The 6,386-nt window shown below is 43.0% G+C and overlaps 1 long non-coding RNA gene across 1 annotated transcript; it reads right to left on the bottom strand.

Annotated features, from left to right (window-relative positions):
• Positions 1 to 5,281: 5,281 nt before the first annotated feature.
• On the bottom strand, positions 5,282 to 6,223 carry LOC123074424 (uncharacterized). The gene is made up of 3 exons (XR_006435957.1): positions 6,087 to 6,223; positions 5,955 to 5,990; positions 5,282 to 5,860 (listed from the first exon to the last, which is right to left on the bottom strand). It is a non-coding gene; the product is annotated as an uncharacterized lncRNA (long non-coding RNA).
• Between the last annotated feature and the right edge of the window lie 163 nt (positions 6,224 to 6,386).

Raw genomic sequence — 6,386 nt, 5'->3', positions numbered from 1 at the left:
TGTACTTCGATGGCGCTTGCCGGCAATCTGGTTTAGGCGCCGGAGTCTTTTTCATTACGCCTAACGGAGGGGTGATCCCATACTCATTTACCCTAACTTCGTCGGTGTCAAATAATTCAGCCGAATACGAAGCTCTTATCATTGGGCTTGAAATAGCAATAAACATGGGGCTCGATACGCTCTCTGTTTATGGGGACTCACAATTAGTGATTAATCAACTGATGAGGACCTACATGGTAAAGAAACAAGAATTGTTGCCATATTTCAAAAGGGCAAAAGAGCTCCTAGCTATGTTCAAAGATCTAAATATTCAGCACATAGTTAGAAATCAAAACGAAAAGGCTGACGCCTTAGCCGGTTTAGCTGCAAGTATGTCACTAGACTCACATGAAATGATGGACGTACACATAGAGGAACGAAGGTTATTGCCAGTATTTGTTGAAGAAGAAGAAACGGTAATATCTTCTGCAATGACAGCTGATATATGTGAAATTGAGGCAGGGGATTGGCGAGCACCATTTCTCGAATATCTACTTCATGGATACCTACCTCTTGATACTAGCGAAAGATCTAGAATCCGCAAAAGATCAATCCATTACACATGCATCAACAACTTACTCTATAGGCGTTCCCATGATGGCATATTATTGCGCTGCCTTGCTGAAAATGAAATTATGGAGGCCTTAAACGAGGTGCATGCGGGAATATGTGGCTCGCATCAATCAGGTCCTAAATTGCACTACCAATTAAGGCGTCTAGGTTACTACTGGCCCACAATGTTTGAAGACGCCACTAAATTTGCAAAGAAATGCCATGAATGCCAAGTGCATGCTGACATTATACATCAGCCGCACGAACCACTCCATGCGACAAATATGTCTTGGCCTTTAAATGTGGGGAATGGATATAGTTGGGCCAATTCATCCACCATCGTCCAAAGGTCACAAATTCATTTTAGCAGCAACAGATTATTTCTCCAAGTGGGTTGAACTTACACCACTAAAGGAAGACAAAGCGGAGAATGTAGAACATTTTATAAGAACACAACTCATTTATCGCTTTGGTGTTCCTTCTCGAATTATGTCTGATAATGGAACTCCTTTTAAAAACAAACAAGTGGAGAAATTATGCTCAAAGTTTAAGATAGACCATCACTATTCCACAGCATATAATCCAGCCGTCAATGGCCAAGCAGAAGCTTTCAACAAAACTCTTTGCAAGTTACTAAAGAAAGTCGTATCAAAAAACAAGCGTGACTGGCATGAAAAGCTTCTCGAAGCCTTGTGGGCTTATAGAACCACAACACGAACGCCGACAGGAATGACACCTTATTCCCTAGTATTTGGAGGTGAAGCCGTTCTACCTTTGGAGGTACAAATCACGTCATTGAGAGTCGCCACACATGAAAATTTATCGGAAGAAAAATCAGTACAATTACGTCTCGATGAATTGGATAGACTAGAAGGAAGGCGACTTGAAGCTTTGCAAAATCTTGAGGCATACCAAGCTAGGATGTCGCGAGCATTCGACAAACGAGTCAAAAGAAGGTCGTTCAAACAAGGAGATCTAGTACTTGCGGTCATCCGTCCTATGAATATCACGCGACGGATGAAAGGAAAATTTGAACCAAAATGGGAAGGTCCCTTCGTCATAAAAGAGGTTTATTCTAGCGGCGCATATAGAATCATATCACCAGATGGGGAATACTCACCGGCACCGATAAATGAGAAATTCCTTAAGCATTACTATGCATAAAAAATACACTCCATACCCTCACGAGTCTAAACTGGGGCACATAAGGAAAAAATATACTCCATACCCTCACTAGTCTAAACTGGGGCACAAAAAAGATAATTACTCCAACGACTTTCGAGTATAAACTGTGATGCAAAGAAAAGAAATCATCAAGCGTACTCCATACCCTTAAGAGTATAAACTGGGGCATGTAAAATTTTACTCCGATATCCTACGAGTCTAAACTATGGCGTAAAAAATGACTCCAAATTCTCATAAGCTTAAACTGTTGTACAAAAGGGCAGTGTATATAAAAATATAAATAAATTTGTAAAAGATAAAAAAATGAACAATGAAATAAAGTAATAAAGCTTCAAGCAAAAAAATGTAAATAAATAAAGGGGTTACCCAAGCTAGTTCATGCAATTAGCATAGAGTATCCATTCCACACAGAAAGCAGAGCTATACGAATAACATTGCGTAGTCCATCAGTACACATGAATAAATCCCATGCAAACATACGCGAATGGTGCTACTAGCGTGTGAGAAGACATGAGAAAATGGGTGTGCCGATTGGCCACCTTATGCAAGTCTGAGTAGAAAATGTAAATAGACAACATGTCTGATTTATTAAAAAAAAAACTCAGTTGGACATGGAGCGCCAGTCCTTCAAACTTCTAATAATAGACTTGGCTTCATCCTCCAGCGTCGATGTCTTCCCTTTAAGAGCCTCCAATTCCTTGAAGGCTTTCCCATTAGCTTCGAGCAAATCTTCGTGCAACTTCTTGGCTTCAGCTTGCTTGGCGGAACGGTCTGACTCCAGTTGCTTGACCCTTTCTTCAGTTGTACACAACTCAGCAGTAGCTTCTTGTAGTTGAGCGAAGAGGGCCTCCACACGTTCCTTCTTCTCAGCTTGTTTCTCCAGCATGGATGACATCTCTTCTGCTGAAGTTTTCAGAGAGGCTTCAATGGATTCAGCCCTGCTCTCTGCTGCAGTAACAAATTCAGACTTTTGCTTTGACTGATCCTCAATGGTTTTGCGGGCTTCTTGCACTGTATCCGAGATCGTAACAAATTTTTCCCAAGCCACGCGGATAGGGGCAGTTTGAGGAACAGTATCGCCAGCCGGGAGCATTGACCGAACTGCCTGGAAAATCTCATGGCGCTGAGAATCTGTTAATGTAGGGGCATCTAAAGCTTCAAAAGCATTCTTCAGCAACAAATCGATAGCATCCAGAACTGGCTTGGTAATAGCTGAAATATCCATGGATGCGCTGAAATCTGTGTCATTATTCCCCCGCCAATGACAACAAAGTAGCACAACCAAACAACAATGTACGCCGCGACATACAAGCGGACCTCACGAAGAGACGCGAAAGGAATGGAGTGGTCACGCCGGTTGTGAAAATAGTCACACCAGACCTGGAAAGTCACGTGGCCGCCATTGTTCTTGGCAAGCTGATCATGTGCGGATGATAGGTCCGGTAAGAAGTCAGGGAATTGGCAAAGGGACGGGTCTAGTGCATGTTCTGGTGGGATAAATTCTTCATATAAGTCTCCATCCAAAGGAAGACCAGCCATTTGATACATATCAAGGAGTGTAATAGTACGTTCACCACATGAGAATAGGAACGTGTTGGTTTTTGGATTCCATTTTTCTAACAAAGATCTTAGCAAGGCAGGGGAAATAGAATAATCACCCAAAGAGCAGTAAATAGCTCCACAGAGGTAATCTGAACCTTCACCAAGTCCTTTTAGAGAAGGAGAATGGTTTCATAAAATGTTTGCCCCCCATTCATTATAGCCTGAAGGACGCGGCATATACTCAATATCATGACGTTCCCAAGTCAGACCTTTGGATACCATCCTAGTACCCAGACATAAAGCTGTATCAGTTCGCGGTGAAGCCGCCAATGGGTAATATGAGTAAGCTAGTGTGGACTGTCTCGCTCGCCAACCGCGAGGGCCGTAGTCGAGTTCACCCTTTGGTATACTTATAGCTTTAACTATGGGACAGTCTTGATCATCGGAGCTAGGTTCATATAGTTTCTGTTGCTTGGCTAGCTCGACAAGGGATAGTCGATGTGAGGGAACCGTGGGCGAATTCTGCACCATCTCTATACAAAAAAAATTATACATGTGTCGGCACAGGTACAAGTCGTGTTCAAAACAGCAAAATAAATGAACCATGATAAATGAATGGAAATTTTACCACGGAGGCGATAGCCCGAGCGAAGCCAGCCCTTGATGAAGAAGAAAGGATTTGCACTCTCACAAAAAAATGATGATGACTGTTAGTGCTAAAAAATTATGCAAATGTCAAATATCAGCAAAATGAATTATCCTCTAAAAAAGAGATACATGCATAAAGCCCAATCTAGGATTTCTGGAATGTCAACTTTGAAAGGGTTGATAGATGCAAAACTTTGAAAAAAGTTTATATATGCAAAACTTTGAAAGAGTTGATAATTCTTGCATCAAATAAAGGGGGGTTTCATTGATCTCACAGTTTGTATGTCGGACCAAGTTCATATAAACTTGCCGGCACGTCAATTGCGAGAAAGACATATGTGTAGCTTAAAAATGAGCTCTACAGTTCGTACGTCGGACCAAGTTCATATAAACTTGCCGTCACGCCAACTGTGAGGAAGATATAAGTTTGCATCTTTAAACGACTATCTTTTAAATAAATAAATAAATAAAACATTGATCTCACAGTTTGTACGTCGGGCCAAGTTCATATAAACTTGCCGGCACGCCAACTGTGAAAAAAAGATATACGTGTGATCTTTAAACAAGCATCTCATATAAAAGAGTTGATAATTCCCGCATGAAATAAAGGGGAGTTCCATTGATGGTATGACAGATCTCACAGTTTGTACGTCGGGCCAAGTTCACATCAACTTGCCGGCACACCAACTGTGAGAAAGGTGTATACGTTCGACCTTTAAACGAGCATTTTAAATATATAAAAAATGATCTCTACAATTGTACGTCGGACCAAGTTCGTATATAACTTGCCGGCACGTCATTGCAAGACCAAAATTTCCGCATATATACGGGACAAGATGCACAATCATTCGTGGCCTAAAGGCAGGCTACGTGCATGGATTCATCTATAAATTATTCGTCCAATCTTTTTTTTCATGGTAATGTGTGTCTCATTCATATCATAAGAATAAAGTACAAATCACGTAAAGACCGACATGACAAACTGAAAAGATAGCAGAACATCTCTGAGCTTGACACCAACGCTCGTCACCTGCCTCCGGCACCACCACAGCAGGCACCGAAGAAAAGAATGATGAATCACCACCTCACCCGAGCTCGACGCGGCTCCATCGCAGATATGCAGCTTTGCGGACCTCCAAGGTGGCTCACCAAAAGTGAAGCCCTTACCGTTGAACGAATTAGACCGGGGCAACACCCCGGACACGCCATTGAACTGCAGATCTAGCACCCCACCACGACTAAGACGCCGAAGAAGGAAACCATATCTGCCATCCACGAACCACGAGCCCAGCAGATATTCCGTCTTCCAGATGTCGTCGATGCAAACCACAATCTGCATCTGCTCCTGGACTACCTCCCAAGTTCCACGTCGACGCTGGAGCAAACGTCGTCACAACGGCGGAGCACGAGAACACAGGTCCACCATGAGGATGCCGCCACCGCCACACCATCCTTGCTTGAACAGACTGGTTTGCAAATCCTTCCCCAACCATAGGACCGATGGCCTCGTCAGGGAAGATCCGAAGATTCTTTATTCAGCGCCGCCATCGTCGCCACCGAAGTAAAGACGATGAACAACCTAAAAACCCAAACTATGAGGGAGTAAAATTGATCCACACGCGTGGATCCAGCGGCCCCCCTCACCGCCGACGACCGAGGTCGCCGGCGGAGGGGAGCCGCCGGAGAACGGCGTTGGAAGATCGGCCCTGGCAGTGGCTAGGGTTGCAGCCGCCAGGAACGAGAGGAAAACTGGCGAAGCGTATTATTCATCCAATCTGTGATGCTGGTATATGTATAAGAAGAAAAAAGACAGTAGGTATAGTACCTAAAGAGAGAGCAGGTATACGTCCGAAACTAAAATATGGTTGTTTTGCCAGGTTGTACCTACACCTTCCTGCCATATTGAGGGAACAAAAAATCAAGGAGCAATCAGAGGACATAAATCATGTACGTAGATGTCTCTCTGAATGAACTAAGTACAAACTTACCAACACAAGATCTGTGCTTCAGCGGCAGATGCTAATCTTATTCATACAAAGAAAGGAAAGGGAGTCAGAGATGACAATCATCCGAGAGAATGATGAGAAAAAGGCAATCAATGATTGCACATCAATGCGTACCTAGTAGTCCAAAGAATAGCAGGTCAATCATAAGAAGGATCTGGACTTTTGACAGGAGTTATGCGTGAGGTAAATAGAGTCCCCTTGCTAGATGATAGGAAGAAGATATATATAAGGAGAGGTATGCGCTCCGGCCGGACGCAACTACATGGTGGAAGGCCAGCGTCTTGTAACAAATTTTCAAGATTGAGTCCTTATCCAAAGAAGGGAACTAACAAACTTTCAAAAAGGCAGGGCTAGATAAATATCTAGCTGGATATTTTAAACAAAATAAGTGTGTCGCCCACACTAAGAAAAACG

The sequence above is a fragment of the Triticum aestivum genome, chromosome 3D, assembly GCF_018294505.1.
Source record: "Triticum aestivum cultivar Chinese Spring chromosome 3D, IWGSC CS RefSeq v2.1, whole genome shotgun sequence".
NCBI lineage: Eukaryota > Viridiplantae > Streptophyta > Magnoliopsida > Poales > Poaceae > Triticum > Triticum aestivum.
The sequence above is the reverse complement of the archived record's forward strand: the minus strand, read 5'-3'. Positions and strand labels throughout refer to the sequence as shown.